The sequence below is a fragment of the Pristiophorus japonicus genome, chromosome 11 (genome assembly GCF_044704955.1).
Source record: "Pristiophorus japonicus isolate sPriJap1 chromosome 11, sPriJap1.hap1, whole genome shotgun sequence".
Classification (NCBI taxonomy): domain Eukaryota; kingdom Metazoa; phylum Chordata; class Chondrichthyes; family Pristiophoridae; genus Pristiophorus; species Pristiophorus japonicus.
Window position 1 is genome coordinate 66,107,889 of NC_091987.1, and position 23,380 is coordinate 66,131,268.

At 48.4% G+C, this 23,380-nt stretch overlaps 1 protein-coding gene across 5 annotated transcripts in view; it reads right to left on the bottom strand.

The window, feature by feature from the left end:
• ccdc181 (coiled-coil domain containing 181) overlaps positions 1-22,161 on the bottom strand; it is a 69,647-nt gene extending 47,486 nt beyond the window's left edge. For 3 of the 5 annotated variants that reach the window (XM_070892937.1, XM_070892941.1, XM_070892938.1), the window contains exon 1: positions 21,987-22,160. The gene's annotated coding sequence lies outside the window, so the exon portion shown is untranslated. Of the gene's footprint in view, positions 1-7,677; positions 7,803-21,986 lie in introns of those variants that run through there. The other 2 variants (XM_070892943.1, XM_070892942.1) reach the window with 2 other exon arrangements.
• Positions 22,162-23,380: the final 1,219 nt, after the last annotated feature.

Sequence of the window (23,380 nt, forward strand, 5' to 3'; positions counted from 1 at the left end):
GGGAGGGGGGGAGGAGAGAAGGGAGGGGGGAGGAGAGAAGGGAGGGGGGGAGGAGAGAAGGGAGGGGGGGAGGAGAGAAGGGAGGGGGGAGGAGAGAAGGGAGGGGGGGAGGAGAGAAGGGAGGGGGGAGGAGAGAAGGGAGGGGGGAGGAGAGAAGGGAGGGGGGGAGGAGAGAAGGGAGGGGGGGAGGAGAGAAGGGAGGGGGGGAGGAGAGAAGGGAGGGGGGAGGAGAGAAGGGAGGGGGGGAGGAGAGAAGGGAGGGGGGGAGGAGAGAAGGGAGGGGGGGAGGAGAGAAGGGAGGGGGGGGAGGAGAGAAGGGAGGGGGGGAGGAGAGAAGGGAGGGGGGGAGGAGAGAAGGGAGGGGGGGAGGAGAGAAGGGAGGGGGGGAGGAGAGAAGGGAGGGGGGGAGGAGAGAAGGGAGGGGGGGAGGAGAGAAGGGAGGGGGGGGAGGAGAGAAGGGAGGGGGGGAGGAGAGAAGGGAGGGGGGGGAGGAGAGAAGGGAGGGGGGGAGGAGAGAAGGGAGGGGGGGAGGAGAGAAGGGAGGGGGGGAGGAGAGAAGGGAGGGGGGGAGGAGAGAAGGGAGGGGGGAGGAGAGAAGGGAGGGGGGGAGGAGAGAAGGGAGGGGGGGAGGAGAGAAGGGAGGGGGGGAGGAGAGAAGGGAGGGGGGGAGGAGAGAAGGGAGGGGGGGAGGAGAGAAGGGAGGGGGGAGGAGAGAAGGGAGGGGGGAGGAGAGAAGGGAGGGGGGAGGAGAGAAGGGAGGGGGGAGGAGAGAAGGGAGGGGGGGAGGAGAGAAGGGAGGGGGGGAGGAGAGAAGGGAGGGGGGAGGAGAGAAGGGAGGGGGGAGGAGAGAAGGGAGGGGGGGAGGAGAGAAGGGAGGGGGGAGGAGAGAAGGGAGGGGGGGAGGAGAGAAGGGAGGGGGGGAGGAGAGAAGGGGAGGGGGGGAGGAGAGAAGGGAGGGGGGAGGAGAGAAGGGAGGGGGGGGAGGAGAGAAGGGAGGGGGGGAGGAGAGAAGGGAGGGGGGGAGGAGAGAAGGGAGGGGGGGAGGAGAGAAGGGAGGGGGGAGGAGAGAAGGGAGGGGGGGGAGGAGAGAAGGGAGGGGGGGGAGGAGAGAAGGGAGGGGGGGAGGAGAGAAGGGAGGGGGGGAGGAGAGAAGGGAGGGGGAGGAGAGAAGGGAGGGGGGAAGGAGAGAAGGGGGGGAGAGAAGGGAGGGGGGGAGGAGAGAAGGGATGGGGTGAGGAGAGAAGGGAGGGGGGGAGGAGAGAAGGGAGGGGGAGGAGAGAACGCGGGGGGGGGGAGGAGAGAACGCGGGGGGGGGGGGGAGGAGAGAAGGGAGTGGGGGGAGGAGAGAAGGGAATGGGGAGGGAGGAGAGAAGGGAGGGGGGAGGAGAGAAGAGAGGGGGGTGGAGAGGAGGTTGGGGGGGGGGGGAGCAGAGAAGGGAGGGGGGGAGGAGAGAAGGGAGGGGGGGAGGAGAGAAGGGAGGGGGGGAGGAGAGAAGGGAGGGGGGGAGGAGAGAAGGGAGGGGGGGAGGAGAGAAGGGAGGGGGGGAGGAGAGAAGGGCGACGAGTGGAAGCCGGGCCGAAGACTTCGGACGGGGCCCGCCCCCAGCAAGTTGCTGGGCGGGCAGGCCCCACTGACGACAAGGAAGGAGGGGGAAACAGCTGAACGGGAGGGAGTGGGGCGGGAGCAGACCGGACCGGACGTGAAGTGGGAGGGCCGGGAACCGGAGCGGAGCGGGAGCTGAACGGAGGATGGGGGCAGGAAAGAGTGTCGGAGTTGAACGGGAGGGCGGGGGGGACACGGACCGGAGCCAGAGCCGAATTGGGGGGGTGTGGCGGTGGGTGAGAGCCGGAGTGGAGCGGGAGCTGAATGGGGGGAGGGTCAGGGAAGAGAGCCGGAGCTGAGCCACCTCATTTGGCCAGGGCTAGGGGCAGCGTGCTTCGGGCCCCTCCCACACAGCCTCGGGGGCCTGGAGCTACTGCACATTCGCGCAGAGTCTAGTGCGCATGTGCGGAGGTCCCGGCACTGTTTTCAGCACCGGGACCTGGCTCCGCCCCCCACAGCTTGTGCTGCGCCAAGGGCCTGGAACGTTCCAGCAGCGGGGAGAATACCGAGGTAAGTTTTAGGCGCGGTTTTGAGCGCAGAAATCAGGCGTGGCTCGCGGGGCTGCGCCGTTCTAGTCGCGGCCTGAAGCTTGACCCCCATGATTCTATAATTGGCCATAATACTGGGAGAACTCCCCTGCTCTTCTTTGAATAGTGCCATGGGATCTTTTACATCCATCCGAAACGGCAGACAGGACCTCTGTTTCGATAGAGGGGTGCAAAATCGAGAGGCGACGTCACAGCCAAGCTGGTAAGTCGTTGGCTGTTCGACTGGTAAGTATAACTCTCTTTTAGACTGACTTTTAGATTGGTTTAATTGGCAGCGAACTACTAAGTAGCTGTTTGGTGTTTAAGTAAATTTTAGTAAGTAAATTAATTTAAGGGTTAAGTCATGGCAGGAGAGCTCGGACCTGTGTCATGCTCCTCCTGTGCTATGTGGGAAATCAGGGACACTGGTGTGTGCGGGAAGTGTGTCCAGCTGCAGCTCCTGACAGACCGCATGACGGCACTGGAGCTGCGGATGGACTTACTCTGGAGCATTCGCGATGCTGAGAATGTTGTGGATAGCACATTTAGTGAGTTGGTCACACCACAGGTAAGGGTTAGGACAGATAGTGAATGGGTGACCAAGAGACAACGCAAGAGCAGGAAGGCAGTGCAGGAGTCCCCTGCAGTCATCTCCCTCCAAAACAGATATACCGTTTTGGATACTGTTGGCGGAGATGACTAATCAGGGGAAGGCACCAGCAGCCAGGTTCATGGCACCATGGGTCGCTCTCTGCACAGAAGGGCGGGAAAAAGAGTGGGAGAGCTATAGTGATGGGGGCTCTATTGTAAGGGGAATAGATAGGAGTTTCTGCGGCCGCAACCGAGACTCAAGGATGGTATGTTGCCTCCCTGGTGCAAGTGTCAAGGATGTCTCGGAGCAGCTGCAGAGCATTCTGGAGAGGGAGGGTGAACAGCCAGTTGTCGTGGTACATGTAGGTACCAACGATATAGGTAAGAAGCAGGAAGAGGTCCTACAAGCTGAATTTAGGGAGCTAGGAGTTAAATTAAAAAGTAGGACCTCAAAGGTAGGAATCTCTGGATTGCTACCAGTGCCATGTGCTAATCAGAGTAGAGGAAGCAGGAGAGTTAGAATGAATATGTGGCTTGAGCAGTGGTGCAAGAGGGAGGGATTCAAATTCCTGGGACATTGGAACCAGTTCTGGGGGAAGTGGGACCTGTACAAAAGGGACGGTTTGCACTTGGGCAGGACTGGAACTGATGTCCTGGGGGTAACATTTGCTAATGCAGTTCGGGAGTGTTTAAACTAATATGGCAGGGGGATGGGAACCTATGCAGCAAGATAGGGCGAAGTAATATGGAGTCAGAAACAGATGTTAGAAAGGTAAAAAGCAATAGTGGAAGGCCGAGTAAACAAAGGCAAGAAACAAAAAGGGCCACACTACATCATTATTCTAAAAGGACAAAGGGTGTTAAAAAAACAAGCCTGAAGGCTTTGTGTCTTAATGCAAGGAGCATCCGTAATAAAGTGGATGAATTAACTGTGCAAATAGATGTTAACAGATATGATGTGATTGGGATTACAGAGACGTGGCTCCAGGATGATCAGGGCTGGGAACTCAACATCCATGGGTATTCAACATTCAGGAAGGATAGAATAAAAGGAAAAGGAGGTGGGGAAGCATTGCTGGTTAAAGAGGAGATTAATGTAATAGTGAGGAAGGACATTAGCTTGGATGATGTGGAATCTATATGGGTAGAGCTGCAGAACACCAAAGGGCAAAAAAAATTAGTGGGAGTTGTGTACAGACCTCCAAACAGTAGTAGTGATGAAATTAGGGGTGCATGCAATAAAGGTGCAGCAGTTATCATGGGTGACTTTAATATGCATATTGATTGGGCTAACCAAACTGGAAACAATATGGTGGAGGAAGATTTCCTGGAGTGCATAAGGGATGGTTTTCTAGACCAATATGTCGAGGAACCAACTAGGGGGGAGGCCATCTTAGACTGGGTGTTGTGTAATGAGAGAGGATTAATTAGCAATCTCATTGTGCGAGGCCCCTTGGGGAAGAGTGACCAAAATATGGTGGAATTCTACATTAGGATGGAGAATGAAACAGTTAATTCAGAGACCATGGTCCAGAACTTAAAGAAGGGTAACTTTGAAGGTACGAGGTGTGAATTGGCTAGGATAGTATGGCGAATGATACTTAAGGGGTTGACAGTGGATGGGCATTGGCAGATATTTAGAGACCGCATGGATGAACTACAACAATTGTACATTCCTGTCTGGCGTAAAAATAAAAAAGGGAAGGTGGCTCAACCGTGGCTGTCAAGGGAAATCAGGGATAGTATTAAAGCCAAGGAAGTGGCATACAAATTGGCCAGAAATAGCAATGAGCCCGGTGACTGGGAGAAATTTAGAACTCAGCAGAGGAGGACAAAGGGTTTGATTAGGGCAGGGAAAATAGAGTACGAGAGGAAGCTTGCAGGGAACGTTAAGACAGACTGCAAAAGCTTCTATAGATATGTAAAGATAAAAAGGTTCGTAAAGTCAAACGTAGGTCCCCTGCAGTCAGAATCAGGGGAAGTCATAACGGGGAACAAAAAAATGGCAGACCAACTGAACAAGTAATTTGGTTCGGTATTCACTAAGAAGGACACAAACAACCTTCCGGATATAAAAGGGGTCCGAGGGTCTGGTAAGAAGGAGGAACTGAGGGAAATCCTTATTAGTCGGGAAATTGTGATGGGGAAATTGATGGGATTGAAGGCCGATAAATCCCCAGGGCCTGATGGACTGCATCCCAGAGTACTTAAGGAGGTGGCCTTGGAAATAGCGGATGCATTGACAGTCATTTTCCAACATTACATAGACTCTGGATCAGTTCCTATGGAGTGGAGGGTAGCCAATGTAACCCCACTTTTTAAAAAAGGAGGGAGAGAGAAAACAGGGAATTATAGACCGGTCAGCCTGACATCAGTAGTGGGTAAAATGATGGAATCAATTATTAAGGATGTTATAGCAGCGCATTTGGAAAGAGGTGACATGATAGGTCCAAGTCAGCATGGATTTATGAAAGGGAAATCATGCTTGACAAATCTTCTGGAATTTTTTGAGGATGTTTCCAGTAGAGTGGACAAGGGAGAACCAGTTGATGTGGTGTATTTGGACTTTCAGAAGGCTTTCGACAAGGTCCCACACAAGAGATTAATGTGCAAAGTTAAAGCACATGGGATTGGGGGGTAGTGTGCTGACGTGGATTGAGAACTGGTTGGCAGACAGGAAGCAAAGAGTAGGAATAAATGGGTACTTTTCAGAATGGCAGGCAGTGACTAGTGGGGTACCGCAAGGTTCTGTGCTAGGGCCCCAGCTGTTTACATTGTACATTAATGATTTAGACGAGGGGATTAAATGTAGTATCTCCAAATTTGCGGATGACACTAAGTTGGGTGGCAGTGTGAGCTGCGAGGAGGATGCTATGAGGCTGCAGAGTGACTTGGATAGGTTAGGTGAGTGGGCAAATGCATGGCAGATGAAGTATAATGTGAATAAATGTGACGTTATCCACTTTGGTGGTTAAAACAGAGATACAGACTATTATCTGAATGGTGACAGATTAGGTAAAGGGGATGTGCAACGAGACCTGGGTGTCATGGTACATCAGTCATTGAAGGTTGGCATGCAGGTACAGCAGGCGGTTAAGAAAGTAAATGGCATGTTGGTCTTCATAGCGAGGGGATTTGAGTACAGGGGCAGGGAGGCTTTACTACAGTTGTACAGGGCTTTGGTGAGGCTACACCTGGAGTATTGTGTACAGTTTTGGTCTCCTAACTTGAGGAAGGACATTCTTGCTATTGAGGGAGTGCAGCGAAGGTTCACCAGACTGATTCCCGGGATGGCGGGACTGACATATCAAGAAAGACTGGATCAACTGGGCTTGTATTCATTGGAGTTCAGAAGAATGAGGGGGATCTCATAGAAACGTTTAAAATTATGACGGGTTCAGACAGGTTAGATGCAGGAAGAATGTTCCCAATGTTGGGGAAGTCCAGAACCAGGGATCACAGTCTAAGGATAAGGGGTAAGCCATTTAGGACCGAGATGAGGAGAAGCTTCTTCACCCAGAGAGTGGTGAACCTGTGGAATTCTCTACCACAGGAAGTTGTTGAGGCCAATTCACTAAATATATTCAAAAAGGAGTTAGATGTAGTCCTTACTACTAGGGGGATCAAGGGGTATGGCGAGAAAGCAGGAATGGGGTACTGAAGTTGCATGTTCAGCCATGAACTTATTGAATGGCGGTGCAGGCTCAAAGGGCCGAATGGCCTACTCCTGCACCTATTTTCTATGTTGCTATGTTAATGTCTCAACCAAAAGACATCCAATTCCTTCTGTACTGCACTGATGTGTCAGCATAAATTATCTGCTCAACACTCTGGGGTGGGTCTTGAAGTCACAAAATTCTGACTCAAAGACAAGACTGACGGAATATTTCAATAATTGCTGAGTACTTTATTAACAATGGTTGACAAAGTTTCTCCTCATCTCGGTCCTAAATGGCTTACATATGAAATTAAACAAAAACTGAAATCAGTTATCATCTCAACAAGGACAACAGGGTAGCATCAGAACTGGCATAGTCCAGCTGTCGACACATCTTTCTTTGGACTAACAATGGCAGGACATTACCAATTTGACAAAGAAAGCTCGAATGAACATGTTGAAGTCAACAGTTCCAACATGCTAACTACTTTCACAGAGGCAGCTGCTAGGTTCATCAGCCAATGACAGCTTTAGAAAAATTAAACAATTTATGCTGAGCGAAGGTTGCAGAGTGGTTAGGTTACGGGACTAACAATCTGGAGATGCCAGTTCAAATCCCGTCATGGCAGCTGGAGAATTTAAATTAAGTTAATTAAATAAATCTGTAATAAAAAACTTGTGTCAGTAATAATAGTGACCATGAAACTACTGAATTGTTGTAAAAAACCTATCTGGTTCACTAATGTTCTTTAGGGAAGGAAATCTGCCATCCTTCCCTGGTCTGGTCTATATATGACTCCAGACTCACAGCAATGTGGTTGACTCTTAACTGCCCTCTGAAATGGCCTAGCAAGCCACTTAGTTGTAGCAAACCGCTACAAGAAACAATAATAAGAATAAAAAAGGATCGACCTCGATACTGGCTTCGGACATGACAATGGTGTGAATGTTTGAAAATGTATAGAATATGAATGTTTGAAAATGTATAGAGACATTGAAGTTGAGAATGTGGGAAAATGTATAAAGAAAGTGAAATTGAACAAAGAAATCATGGGAGAATAACTAAAAGAATGTCAGTCTGCAAATATTACAACATCAGCACAATTAACAGATTTGCAAGGTCTAAGTTACTAGTCACGCCAGTAAAATTGTAACATTCAGAAGCAATGTCTGAGAAAGTTCTTTGGGAAAAACAGACCATACTGAAGTCGGCTTCTGAGTGGACAAAGGGAAGGAGGGATCAAAAGGGATAGGCTGAACTAGGATGTCACTCTAAATTGTATCTTGTTATCTTGTACCGAAAATGTATAACCGTTGTGCCTTTACAATGTAACTTCACTTGTCCGTAGGAAGTGGGTGCGCTCTATCGAGAGAGCATTCCTTCTGTCTGATAAGTCCCGGCCGGTAAATCTTTGAAATAAAGACTGCTTTGTTATAAGCTTCTTTGGTGTTCGCCTCAGTGTATTCGCTGAAACAGATTGAAGGAAAAGAATCCAGAAATCAACATTTGGTGTCAGAAGTGTGATCTCAACGGACGACTGCCGAAAACTTGCGAATTAAGAGCCAGACTAGCCTTGGACGAGACGGGAGGAAAGTGGCCACTGTAGTGAGTATATTTTAACAACCACTGCAGTTTCCTTCAGTTTCAAAAGTCTGAGAAAAGTTTGGCCACTCGCTGGTTCTCAGGTAGTGTCTGAACGAGATCCAGGTCAATCTGACGAATAACTTCTAAACTTAGGAAATAAGTGCCCAAGTCAGGTGTGATGTCGACCTTGTATATCACTTGGCCCGTCTAGGCACTGATTGGATTTAAACCGCGCGGCGACGCGAAAGGATAGGGAAATCTGGAACCTATAGGGAAATCTGGAAACTAGAACAAATTAAGTAAGGCTTATAGGGAATAAGCGTCCAAGTCAGGTGTGACGTCGACCTTGTATATCACTTGGCCCGTCTAGGCACTGATTGGATTTAAACCGCGCGGTGACAAGGAAGGTAGGGTTAGATAGGGCTATATCAAATCGCGGGGCGACGTGATCCGTGCGGCGACACGGAAGGTCGGGCTAGATAGGGCTAGATCCAATCGCGGGGCGATGCGATCCGTGCGGCGACACGGAAGGTAGGGCTAGATCCAATCGCGGGGCAACGCGATCCGTGCGGCGACACGGAAGGTAGGGCTAGATAAGGCTAGATCCAATCGCGGGGCGACGCAATCCGTGCGGCGACACGGAAGGTAGGGCTAGATAGGGCTAGATCGAATCGCGTGGCGATGCGATCCGCACGGCGACGTGGAAGGTAGGGATAGTTAGAGCTAGAGAGGGATAGATCGAATCGCGGGGCGACGCGATCCGTGCGGTGACACGGAAGGTAGGGCTAGATAGGGCTAGATCGAATCGTGTAGCGGTGCGGAGGGATAATAAAAAAACCGTGGGGCGACGTGGGACTGTGTAAATTTAAAATTGTACTTATGCCAGGTGTGGCGTCGATCTTGTATATCACTTGGTCCGCCTAGGCTCTGGATAAGATAACCTAAACCACCGCGGGGCAACGCGGGGACAATCGGGACTAATTAGAAACAGTTACGATACGAGGGGCGACGCGAGAATGGGTAATCAGTTAGATAAAATCACGGATGCGGGTAGTCCGCTACAAAAGTTATGTGAGGAATTCCCTGAAAGAGCTGAACAATTTAGACTATTATCTGGAGCCCTGAACAAATTATTAGGAGATGACCAATGGCCCCTAGGTGGCACTAGAAGCGTGGAAATAGCAAAAAAGGCACAGGGATTGATTTGGAGAAGGGGACGAGGGAAAAGGGACAATAATTTAATTGCCACGTGGCGACATTATTGTCAAAAATCACTTCTGTCAAGTTGGCAGGAAAACACCACTAAATTAGGACTTTCGTTGACAGAAGGAGGACATGTTAAAATCGTAGACGTCTTAAAAAAAGAATGCGCGCACGGAAAACGTACTAAGAGATCCGCTGGGACCTCTGAGAAAGGTATTGACCGACTACGTAGTCAAATGGTTGGCTTTGCGTTGACCGAGGCTGATGATGAAATTGATGAATGGCCACTGACTCGGCGCCCAATGGCGCCTCCCGCAGCCCCTGACCCCTTACCACTGTCCCCTTTCCAACCTCCACCGTACACTCCGGCGGTAGGAGGTAAGGATAACCCTAACCCCACACCAACGAACCAACAAGCCCAGACGGACCCTTCATCCTCTGATAGCGACTCAAATCCCCAGTTCGCGAGCAATGTAGCCGAAAGGACCAGGTCTCACACCCGGAAGGGCAGATCTATAAGGAACAAGCAGTCCCGTGAATCCGCTAGTCAGAATGCCAGTCGTGAAAGGCAAAACAAACCCTCCCGCTGAACGGGACGCAGAGGTGCTGTGCGGTCAGACAGCTCCGAGCCACCTTCCGACCCAGAAACGTCTTCCGAGATTGACACCCCCACCCCTAAGCCAATGCCAAACCCTGATGCACAACAAGCTGCAGCCCACCCCACCATAGATGTCTATGTGCCTTGGAAACTGAGTGAAATTATGGCCATTCTGGCCACCATGCCAGATCGGAAAAGGGAACCTATCAAATTTATATATCATCTCCGGATTACCATTGCAGTTTATAATGCAGAATCAAGGGACCTGTGGGCCCTGGTACAGCAGACCCTGAGCCCGACTGAGCACTCCCGATTTCTAGCTCACCTAAGACGTGCAACCCATGACGCATTGTTGGCTGCACACCCTAATAACGCCCAGGACCGCCTAAACGCTATTCTCACCGCCCTCGGCACGACCTTTCAGAAGCCCATCAGTATGGCCGCAGTATTAGAAACTAAACCCAAGCGAGACGAAAATGCCGACGAATTCATGGAAAGATTTATTGAAATATACGGAAGTCAATCTGGAGATAATGCCTTCCGGGCGGGTGATAATTCACCTCAATTCTGCGCTATTCTACTTCAGTGCCTACCCCATTCGATTGCACACGCTATCCGGACCAATAATATGAATTGGGCAGATAACAATCAGGCCCAGATGGAGAGAGCAGTGAAATATTATTGGCAGGAAAAGAAAGGAGAGGGGGGAGGTGCGCCCCCAACCCGGGTCAAGACTGAATACGTGACTAGAAAGGAAGAGCCGCCTCGGGTGGAAGGACCAAAACCCGACCCAAGGGGATACCAGATGGAACCGCAGTATTGCGTGCAGGGTTGGGGGGATAAACAGGGATACGGTTATACCAAACACCCAAATGGCCCGGGCCCTGCTAATTATGGACCACCCTATTGTCCCCGACCTGGTATGGGAAGAGGTCAGGGCTGGGGAAGACGAGATGGATGCTTTAATTGTGGACAGGAAGGACATTGGAGCAGGCAATGCTCCTCCCTTCGGCACGGAAAAGGGAGAGAAGGAAGAGAAGGGGGGCAAAGGGGGAGAGGACGGGGATTTTATACTAACTTCTCCCAGAACAACCCCTTTGCCTATCTGTCACCCGAATATCAATACTGACAACGCAGCGTGACTGTACAAGGACTTTCCTCGGATGAGGAACCAATGATATCGCTAAAAATTCAAAATGAATGGCAACCCTTCTTAATAGATACGGGAGCTTCCATGTCCTCTGTGCAATCGAAGCTTAAACTCCCCGCCTCCACCGAGACACAGGGACTGTCAGGGTTCCTGGGACAAGTCTCAACATTCGCAGTGTCAGAACCAGTCAAAGTAAATTATAAGGAAGAATCTGTGAAACATCGGTTTGTTATTACCACTAATTTGGACTGTAACTTGATGGCTAGGGATCTCCTCTGTAAATTTCAGTTGCATCTGGAATGCGGGGATGATGGAATCGTTGTAAAGCAAGAAGCCTTTAAACGGCAGTGCTACACTACCCGGACCCCTCAATGGTGGTCCCTGGATTTGCCCCAAGCGCCCTATCATGTGACCCTAGCCTATGATCCTCGTGGTAAGAATCAGGATCTCCAGAATCTCTACCAGGATCACGTGGGGAGGAGTGGGAAATCCTACTAAAAGCCAGAGTGTCTGGACCGGAGGGGAAAGCAGATTTCGTGGAAATAAATAAAACGTTGTGGCGGCAGCCCCCAACGGTAGCACCCCACGTCACTCGCGAAGTATTGCCTCCCCACCATGCCAGAGATTTGGGAATTATGGTGCGCCAAACTATAGAAGAGGCTGACCCTACCAGCCCGGATTTGCAGATTGTGGGATATGGCCGGACGGTCCAATTTCACAGGGATCCCGAGAAGGTTCTGATGGTACTATGCCACCATATCGGTACCAATACACCCGATTACGTGGATCCTCACATATGGGCAGAGGACTCCTCCCAAGTGGGCTATACTCCAATTGATCCGATTGAGATACTAGTACAGGACAATGTGGACTGGCCCTCCATCCGTCAGTTCCCACTGAAACCACAGGCAATACCAAGTATCCACCGATTGATCAAGGGACTAGTGGAACAGGGGATTTTGGTTCAATGTCAGTCCCCATGTAATACACCAATACTGGCAGTCCCTAAGCCAGGCAAAACAAATCAGTTCTGTTTGGTCCAAGACCTCCGAGCCATCAATGCTATCGTCCAGCCCCTACACGCTCTGGTTCCCAACCCAGCACAGATACTGTCATTAATCCCAGCAAACGCCAAGATCTTCGCAATAATAGACCTCCAGCACACCTTCTTCGCCTTGCCGCTAGCCCAGGTGAGTCAGTATCTGTTCGCCTTCACTCACCAGGGACAGCAATATACATGGACTAGACTTCCCCAAGGGTTCATCCACTCCCCGACCTTGTTCTCAAGGTGCCTGCAGAAACAGTTACATCCCTCACGCTGACTAAGGGATCCACTTTAATTCAGTATGTGGACGATTTACTGGTAGATGAACCAAGTAACAGGGAGGATGCTAATCAGTTACTGAATTACTTGTCCTCCCTGGGAGACACAGTTTCCCTGTCAAAGGTCAAAATTGGTCAGTCTCAAGTCAAATTTCTTGGGATCATTTTATCAGGCACCCACCGAGCCTTGGAGGCTAGTCGAATCGAACCCATCTGCCAGTTTCCAGTCCCTAGCACGGCTAAACAGATGCGGCAGTGGTTGGGGATGATAAATTACTGTAGATCCTGGATCCCTAATGCTGCCCTGATGACCAAGTAACTCACACCGTACACTACCAAGGAAGGCAGCTTTGAAATAGAAACCGCAGATGTCCAAGCTTTTAAGGAACTAAAGACAGCCTGCTGCAAGCTCGGGCTTTGGGCCGGCCCCTCTATGATCGGCCCTTTCAACTGTATTGTACGATCCTGAAAGATTGTGCTACCGCTGTCTTAACTCAGAAACACGGGGATAAACATAGGCCTGTTGCCTACTACTCTTCTAAAATAGACCCCGTTGCCTTGGGGCACCCTGTATCTACTCAAATACTAACTGCCATCTACAATAGCCTTCAATCTGCCGCCAACCTTACCCTCCAGCAGGATATTGTTGTATATACCTCTCACTCCGTAGCTGCCCTCTTGGGTCAACTGCAACATCTTACCATGGCCAGGCAGAGTAGATATGAGATCTACCTACTAAATAATCCTAGGCTGACCTTTCGGCACTGTACTGCCATTAATCCGGCCTGTTTTCTTACCGAGCCACCCCAAGATGAGGAAGAACCGAGTCATGATTGTTTATCTTTAATTCAAGAAGCTACCTCGGTCAGGGAGGATTTAGTTGATGTACCAATGGAGGACCCTGACTGTATTATGTACGTTGACGGAAGCTCTTCCATTGACCCAGAAGGCGGACGAAATTCGGGATACGCCATAGTAGACCAGGAGAATCAGGTCCTGGAATCTGCCGCCTTTGAGACCGCCTATTCCGCCCAACAAGCTGAACTATTCGCCCTCATCCGAGCCTGTATCTTGGCTAAAGACCTCAAGATCAATATCTATACCGACTCTGGGTATGCCTTTGGGGTAGCCCATGATTTCGGACAATTATGGAAAAATAGGGGATTCCTAACCTCAAATGGAAATGAGATATCCCATAAGCAGCTAGTATCTGACTTGTTGCAAGCCCTCATGCTCCCCAAGCGCATTGCCATTGTCAAATGTACCGCCAATGTAAATTCCCGGATTCTTTTACCTCAATCTGGTTCAGTAAAATTACTGAGTCGAATACCTCTTGTGCTTTGAACAAAGCAGTCTTTATTACCGGCCAGTAAGACCTATCAGACAGAAGATATACTCTCTGGATAGAGCGTACACACTCCCTACGGATAGGTGAAGTTACATCGTAAAGCGTTAACAGTTATACAGTTTTGAAATCAGATAACAAAATACAAATGGATTGACAGTCTAACTCAGCCACTCATTAGTCAATCTATATGAGATGTTCTTCTTGAAAGCTCAAGTATTGCCTCTAAATGTTTCAATCTAATGGTGTGACTATTAACTGAGACCTTGCAATTCTGCAGATGTATTTCATGTTACAATTATATATTATTGGCAGGATTAGTGACTTGAAACCTTGAGACAGACTGTTAGCTATGCTGATGTTGCACTATTTGCAATCTGACATTCTCCCAGCTATTCTTCCATGGCTTATACATTTTCATATATCCCGTTTACTTTACTGTCCTTAATTCCATATATTCCGTTCAGATATCCACACCCACACTACCGGAAAATCTCCGGTTGATATAGGAAACCGCTGTGCTGACGAAGAGGCCAAACAGGCCTCTCGTGGACAACAAACTGTAGTGCCCAGAATGATGAGTCAAACTAAAAATCCTGCAAAGGATAAGTTAGCCTCGGAAAAACCAATGCCAACCATCCAAGATGTCATTAAAGCACAGGAGGACGCTCCTGAAAAAGATAAACTGCTGTGGAAAGATTATGGATGTACTTATGACAATGTCTCTAAACTCTGGACCACTCCCGCGGAACAGACTTGCATGTCTGACGAGTTGGCCTTATGGGTTATTGAATGTATGCACTTTGCTACTCATTGTGGAGCAAGGACAACAAGTGACACGCTTTTGGCCACTTGGTGGCACCCTAGACTCCAGATGCTGGCCCAGAACATCAGTAGTCGCTGCCTTGTTTGCCAACAGCATAATCCAGGGAAGGGAGTCCCCTGTGATTGGGGTAAGACACCCCTACCAGAAGGTCCCTTTGAGACCTTGCAGTTGGACTACATTGAGTTGCAAAGAGTTCAGTGTTACAAATATGTGTTAGTAATAGTGGATGTGTTCAGCAAATGGATCGAAGCTTACCCTACCCTGGACAATAAGGCTCAAACTGTTGTTAAAGTGTTAATGAGGGAAATTGTTCCTAGATATGGTATCCCTGCTCGACTGAGTTCCGATAATGGCCCTCATCTTATTGGCCAAGTTAACAAAGAATTCTGTTCCCAGATGCGCATTAACCAGCAGCTGCATTGTGCCTACCGACCCCAAGCTGCGGGATTAGTTGAACGTGCTAATCAAACTCTTAAAACCAAGCTTGCAAAACTGGTAGCATCAACCGGACTCCCACCAGTAAGGCTAGACTGACCCCCGCTGAGGTCATTTATGGTAGGCTCCTTAGAACCCCCTGGAATCAGAATGTCCCCTCCTCTGTCCAGTTCCACCACATGACTGAGGAGATGACCACCTATATTCTTTCCTTGACTCAGGCTCTGCGAATAGCCCACAACCAGGTTCGAGATGCTCACCTCGACCTCTCAGTTGCGCCCGAATTGTCCCTCGTGGCACCAGGGAGGTATGTCCTGATTAAGAAATGGGTTCGAAAGGGATTAGAGCCACGATGGGAGGAGCCTTTTCAGGTGTTACTTACTAGCCCCACTGCAGCTAAGGTAGAAGGGAGAAGTGCCTGGGTTCACCTGCATCATTGCAAGCTTATCACTCCTTAACTATCCTTTATATTTATGTTACAGACTTCCTCTTCCCGTAGCTGAATAAGGACCTTCTTAGAAGCTTCCCGATTGGCATAGTGAATCCCGAGGAAGGCAGTTTAAATCCCCGCCCGGCATGCTAGACGAGCATTTGTACCGGCAGTAGACTAAAGAGGAAACGAGGAAATCGGACTCTTCAACTCGGCGGAGGTTTTTTTTTCTCAAGAGGAGGAAAAGACCCAGTTGTCATCCAACTTACGGCTACTACTAATGTGTAATATAGTTTGAGCGTAACAAACATGCCGAAGATAGCGTATATAATTGCGTTACTTTATGTTGTCACGGTCGCAAAGCTAAAGGGGTTAGAAGATAACTTGTTTTTCAAGACCCATATTCGGTTGCACGGCAATCGAACCGTGTGCTACCCACTAGCCCAATCAGTGGAAGCCCTGTTCGTGGCCACCCCTGGGTGGACCCCCCGCAACTTATATACGGCAGATACCTCAGACGCGCCCTGTGAGGGACAAACGGGCGAATATAAAAGGGATATACAGGGAAGATGTGTGGAATTAATAGGATCCACGAATCCGGAGTGCAGGGGATCCCAGGGAAAGAACGGAGCAGTATGCTCAGACAATGCAAGCTACCCGCTTTGCTTCTCAAGGCAAGGGTGGGGATGTGTATATGCCCTGGTCCCCGGGAATGCCACCTGTGTGCAGATGCAGTGTGCCCGTCAGCAATGTCAAGTGCGTGGAGGCCAGTTTACCTGTACCTGTAACAAGCAAAGATGCCTGAATGTGACCGGGGGAAAGCAAGTTATCTGCGGTCAGTGTAACGGAACTCATGTTAGCTCAGAAACATGGGCATACCCGTTTGATGCTTACCAATTGGTAGGATCGGGCACAAATTCAAGGGAACCGAGCAATTGGTGGTATAAGCAGTTCACGAGTGTTAGCAACACCGATGTAAAGTGTTATAGAGCTAAGGAAGGATTTGTGTTCCTCCTCAACGGCACCTTCAAGACAGCAACACCGACCCTCCCGGTCCTCTTCGCAGTAGGAACCATAGGACCACTCACTGTCCCATGCCCCAAAAGATTTCATACCCGGAAAAGAATAGTAACACGAGCCATCAGCAAGGAGTTCTGTGCCGATTGGGAGGATCCTATCACGCTGGGATCATCACTCGGCTACGGGTTCCTCGGGGCCCTATCTGTAGGGGGATCAGTGGGGGTAATTAGTGCCAAAAATAGGAACTATCTTATTTGTGGGTTGACCATCCTGGGAAACAGCACCACTAAGGGATTGGATACTATCAACCGGGAATTGTCTGAGCTGCGGCTATATACCCAACAGACCCGTTATGCAGTAGATTATCAGCTGGCCCAACAAGGAGGGGTCTGCACAATAATAGGAGACAAATGTATCACCCATGTCACGGACGAGTCCTACAATATCACCCAAGCTATTGATGCTATATGTAAACAACTTGATGAGTTTCGACAAGGCCCAAAGAAGGGGATATAGCTGGCTTGATTGGCTATTAAGAGGATCCTGGGGGTCCTATATAATGCATGAAGCAATTATTCTCATCGTAGTAATAATTACCTGTTGCTTGATTATTGGTTGCTTTAACCTTTGTTGTAAAGTCATGATGGCAAGGTTAGCAAACCCTTTTGTGACCAGGGGCTCCTGGGTTATGATCCAGCAAACTAAAGACCTACTTGATAAAGAGGATCAGGAAAAAGAGTGCGAACGGCTGAATGCGATACTCCTGGAATAGTCACCAGGGTTATCCTGGAATGATAAAAGGGAGGAATGTGAATGTTTGAAAATGTATAGAATATGAATGTTTGAAAATGTATAGAGACATTGAAGTTGAGAATGTGGGAAAATGTATAAAGAAAGTGAAATTGAACAAAGAAATCATGGGAGAATAACTAAAAGAATGTCAGTCTGCAAATATTACAATATCAGCACAATTAACAGATTTGCAAGGTCTAAGTTACTAGTTACGCCAGTAAAATTGTAACATTTAGAAGCAATGCCTGAGAAAGTTCTTTGAGTAAAGTGTGAGAAAGTTCTTTGGGAAAAACAGACCATACTGAAGTCGGCTTCTGAGTGGACAAAGGGAAGGAGGGATCAAAAGGGATAGGCTGAACTAGGATGTCACTCTAAATTGTATCTTGTTATCTTGTACCGAAAATGTAAACCGTTGTGCCTTTACAATGTAACTTCACTTGTCCGTAGGAAGTGGGTGCGCCCTATCGAGAGAGCATTCCTTCTGTCTGATAAGTCCCGGCCGGTAAATCTTTGAAATAAAGACTGCTTTGTTATAAGCTTCTTTGGTGTTCGCCTCAGTGTATTCGCTGAAACAGATTGAAGGAAAAGAATCCAGAAATCAACAATGGCACACTCAGCCCAGTCGACCCTGCAAAGTCCTCCTCACTAACAACTAGGGGGACTTGTGCCAAAATTGGGAGAGCTGTCCCACAGACTAGTTAAGCAACAGCCTGACATACCTTTCAGCCAATGCCCCAGACTCCTCCATCACCATTCCTGGGTATTTCCTGTCCCACTGGCAAGACAGACCCACCTGAGGTGGTAGCACAGTCGGGAGGAAGTGGCCATGGGAGTCCTCAACATTGACTCCGGAGCCCATGAAGTCTCATGGCTTCAGGTAAAGCATGAGCAAGGAAAACTGCTGCTGATTAGCACCTCCGCCCTCCCTCAGCTGATGAATCAGTACACCTCCATGTTGAACACCACTTGGATGAAGCACTGAGGGTAGCAAGGGCACAGAATGTACTCTGGGTTGGGGATTTCAATGTCCATCACCAATTGTGGCTCTGTAGCACCACTACTGACTGAGCTGGCTGAGTCATGAAGGACATAGCTGCCAGACTGGGCAGATGACAGGTGGTGAGAGAACCAAAACGCGTGAAGAGTCTACTTGACCTCATCCTCACCAATCCACCTGTTGCAGATGCATCTGTCCATGACAGCATTGGTAGCAGTAATCACCGCACAGTCATTGTGAAGATGAAGTCCTGTCTTCACACTGAAGACACTCTCCATCGTGTTGTGTGGCACCAGCACCGTGCTAAATGAGATAGTTTCAGAACAGATCTAGCAGCTCAAAACTGGGCATCCATGAGGCGCTGTGGGCCATCAGCAGCAGCAGAATTGTATTCCACCATAATCTGTAACCACATGGCCCGGCAGATCCCTCACGCTACCATTACCATCAAGCCAGGGGACCAACCCTGGTTCAATGAAGAGTGCAGAAGAGCATGCCAGGAACAGCACCAGGTGTACCGAAAAATGAGGTACCAACCTGGGGAAGCTGCAACACAGAACTACATGTTGCTAAGCAACGGAAGCAGCATGCTAAACAGAGCTAAGCGATCCCACAATCAACGGATCAGATTAAAGCTCTCCAGTCGTGATTGGTGGTGGACAATTAAATAACTAACGGGAGAAGGAGACTCCATGAATATCCCTATCCTCAATGATGGCGGAGACCAGCGTGCAAGTGCAAAAGACAAGGGTGAAGCATTTGCAACTATCTTCAGTCAGAAGTGCTGAGTGGATGATCCATAATGGCCTCCTCCTGACCTCCCCATCATCACAGAAGCCAATCTTCAGCCAATTCGATTCACTCCATGTAATATCAAGAAGCAGCTGAGCGCAATGGAGACAGCAAAGGCTATGGGCCCCGACAACACCCGGCTGTCGTGCTGAAGACATGCTCCAGAACTAGCCGCGCCTCTAACCAAGCTGTTCCAGGACAGCTACAACACTGGCATCTATCTGATAATGTGGAAAACTGACCAGATATGTCCTGTCCACAAATAGCAGGACAAATCCAATCCGGCCAATTACCACCCCATCAATCTACTCAATCATTAGCAAAGTGATGAAAGGTGTCGTCGACAGTGCTATCAAGCGCCACTTACTCACCAATAACCTGCTCATCGATGTTCTGTTTGGGTTACACCAGGGCCACTCGGCTCCAGATCTCATTACAGCCTTGATCCAAATATGGACAAAAGAGCTAAATTCCAGAGATGAGGTGAGAGCGACTGCCCTTGACATCAAGGAGTCGTAGTAAAATTAAAGTCAATGGGCATCAGGGGAAAAAATCTCCACTGGCTGGAGTCATACCGAGCACAAAGGAAGATGGTTGTGGTTGTTTGACGTCAATCATCACAGCCCCAGGATATTGATGTAGGAGTTCCTCAGGGCAATGTTGTCGGTCCAACCATCTTCAGCTGCTTCATCAACGACCTTCCCTCCAACATAAGGTCAGAAGTGGGGATGTTCGCTGATGATTGCACAGTGTTCAGTGCAATTCGCAACTCCTCAGAAAATGAAGCAGTCCATGCCCACATGCAGCAAGACCTGGATGACATTCAGGCTTAGGCTGATAAATAGCAAGTAACATTTGTGCCAAACAAGTGCCAGGCAATGACCATCTCCAACAAGAGAGAGTCTAAATACCTCCCCTTGATATTCAACGGCATTACCATCACCGAATCCGCTACCATTAACATCCTAGGGGTCACCATTGACCAGAAACTTAACTGAACGAGCCACATAAATTCTGTGGCAACAAGAGTAGGTCAGAGGCTGGGTATTCTGCAGCGAGTGTCTCACCTCCTGACTCGCCAAAGCCTTTCCACCACCTACAAGGAACAAGTCAGGAGTGTGATGGAATACACTCCAATTGCCTGGATGAGTGCAGCTCCAACAACACTCAAGAAGCTCCATACCATCCAGGATAAAGCAGCCCGCTTGATTGGCACCACATCCACCACCTTCAACATTTACTCCCTCCACCTCCAGCGCACCGTGACTGCAGTGTGTACCATCTACAAGATGCACTGCAGCAACTCTCCATGGCTGCTTCGGCAGCACCTCCCAAACCCACGACCTCTACCACCTAGAAGAATAAGGACAGCAGGTGCATGGGAGTGCCATCACCCGCAAGTTCCCCTCCAAGTTATACACTATTCTGACTTGGAAACATATCGCCGCTCCTTCATCGTCGCTAAGTCAAAATCCTGAAACTCCCCCCCCAAACGCTCTGTGGGAGTACCTTCAACACATGGACTGCAGCGGTTCAAGAAGGCGGCTCACCACCATCTTCTCAAGGGCAATGAGGGACGGGCAATAAATGCTGGCCTTGCCAGCGGCGCCCATATCCCGGAACAAATTTTTTAGAAGTTAGATAATTAGACATTTGAAGGGCAAAAGAATTGGAATGATAAAAATAAGTTGCAAAAAGGACAGGAAAACATTTGTGTTTAATGTTCAAATCAGTGGCTGAATTGTGTTCAAAAATGAGGCACTGTTCTTCTAGTTGGTTACATAGAGACATAGAAACATAGAAAATAGGTGCAGGAGTAGGCCATTCGGCCCTTCTAGCCTGCACCACCATTCAATGAGTTCATGGCTGAACATGCAACTTCAGTACCCCATTCCTGCTTTCTCGCCATACCCCTTGATCCCCCGAGTAGTAAGGACTTCATCTAACTCCCTTTTGAATATATTTAGTGAATTGGCCTCAACTACTTTCTGTGGTAGAGAATTCCACAGGTTGGAGCAATGTAGGAGCCTAAATCAGACTCAGAATGATGATTGGTACAACAACAACTTGTATTTATATAGCACGTCTAACATATTGAAATGTCTAAAGATTTTTCAAATGAGTATTATGCGATAAAAATTTGACACCAAGCAGTAGGGAAGAAATGTTGAAGCAGCAAGCCAGAGAGAAATTACAATCATACCTACGAACAGAAGAGAGGTGTCCAGCAAAGTGGTAGTTCCATCTACATTTAGTTTGCTCAATATTGAGGCAAATATAACTGTGAACAAAAGCAAACTACTGCGGATGCTGGAAATCTGAAATAAAAACAGAAAATGCTGGAAACTCAGCAGGTCAGGCATCATCGGTGGAGAGAGAAACAAAGTTAACATTTCAGACTGATGAAGGTCATCGAGCTGAAACATTAACTCTGTTTCTCTCTCCACCGATGCTGCCTGACCTGCTGAGTATTTCCAGCATTTTCTGTTTTTATAACTGTGGGCAACTTAGCAATTAGAGGAAATACGGCCTGGCCAGCAAGTGTTACACACCTACTTTTTAAACTTAATATTTGAATATGACCACTTAGGATTATCTTAAAAGAAAATAATTGTATACAATAAGGTTTGTTATAATGCAAACTAGATGTTATTTTTTTAACATTTTATAGAATCATAATTATAACTCAGTGGCACAACTCGATATGACAACCACCCTTCACATGTTTTGACAAGTAATTGTCACACGCCTAACTTTACTTCCCATATTTTATTTAAAGCAGCATTAAGTCGAAGATGAAAGGGGGAATCCATTAATAATTAAATAATAATAAATAACCCCTTAATAAATCGATTTAAAATGGATGTCTAATTATTATAAACCAAAATCATTTGCTATTTCGTACTGCCAATGGAGGATTTCTTTTTAATTCCGTAATTTGCAACATTGCGTAGTTAAATAGAAACCTCTTGCTGCTGTGTATTTAGTGTTTTGGACTCAGAGGACAGGGAGATAGCCTGCGGTTTCGGCCGGCAAGCAGTGATCGGTGCTGAATTGCAAGCACTCTGTAATATCGGACATGGTTGCTACTCCTCCGCTGCTGCCCCTTACCTGTTCATGGCGACCTCGCTGCACCGTGCGCTGCCCTCGCTTTCCCTGCCTCGCAATGGATGATGATGCTGCTGCCGCTGCTCGAATGCTTCGTTCAAAATGCGTTCTCTTCCCAACAGCTGCCGCGAGCCCAGGTTAGCATGGCGACAATCGCTAGGCAACGGAGACAACTGCCAAGTCATGTGACGCACTGGTTGCTAGGTTTTGGCTGCGGGCCCCGGGTCGCGCTTGCGCGGTGCTTTACTGGGCTACACCGCGTGTTTGAGCACTGGCTACCGTCACACACTGATTTATCCGGTGGCACCCAACTTCATCGGACAGATTTGACTCGAACCTGTGAAAACGTAAATGAAATAAACTGAAAGGTGAATTAATCAAGCTCCCGGCCAACAATACAATTCCAAATGTTAGGTATTAAGCCATGAGGAAAGAAGTTCTATCTCGGCAGTTCAGAGAGAACACAGTTAAGGACATCCTCCAAATATATAAAACAGTGGTTGATTTGCTGTGGCCAGGGGGAGTCAAAACATATTTTCAGGTCAAGCAGGGTTAACATAAGAACATAAGAATTAGGAACAGGGGTAGGCCATCTAGCTCCTCGAGCCTGCTCGACCATTCAATAAGATCATGGCTGATCTGGCCGTGGACTCAGTTCCACTTACCCGCCTGCTCCCCATAACCCTTAAATCCCTTATTGGTTAAAACTCTATCTATCTGTGATTTGAATACATTCAATGAGCTAGCCTCAACTGCTTCCTTGGGCAGAGAATTCCACAGATTCACAACCCTCTGGGAGAAGAAATTCCTTCTCAACTCGGTTTTAAATTGGCTCCCCCGTATTTTGAGGCTGTGCCCCCTAGTTCTAGCCTCCCCTACCAGTGGAAACAACCTCTCTGCCTCTATCTTGTCTATCCCTTTCATGATTTTAAATGTTTCTATAAGATCACCCCTCATCCTTCTGAACTGCAACGAGTAAAGACCCAATCTACTCAATCTATCATCATAAGGTAACCTCCTCATCTCCAGAATCAGCCTAGTGAATCATCTCTGTACCTCCTCCAAAGCTAGTATATCCTTCCTTAAGTAAGGTGACCAAAACTGCACGCAGTACTCCAGGTGCGGCCTCACCAATACCCTATACAGTTGCAGCAGGACCTCCCTACTTTTGTACTCCATCCCTCTCGCAATGAAGGCCAACATTTCATTCGCCTTCCTGATTACCTGCTGCACCTGCAAACTAACTTTTTGGGATTCATGCACAAGGACCCCCAGGTCCCTCTGCATCTCAGCATGTTGTAATTTCTCCCCATTCAAATAATATTCCCTTTTACTGTTTTTTTTCCCAAGGTGGATGACCTCACACTTTCCGACACTGTATTCCATCTGCCAAACCT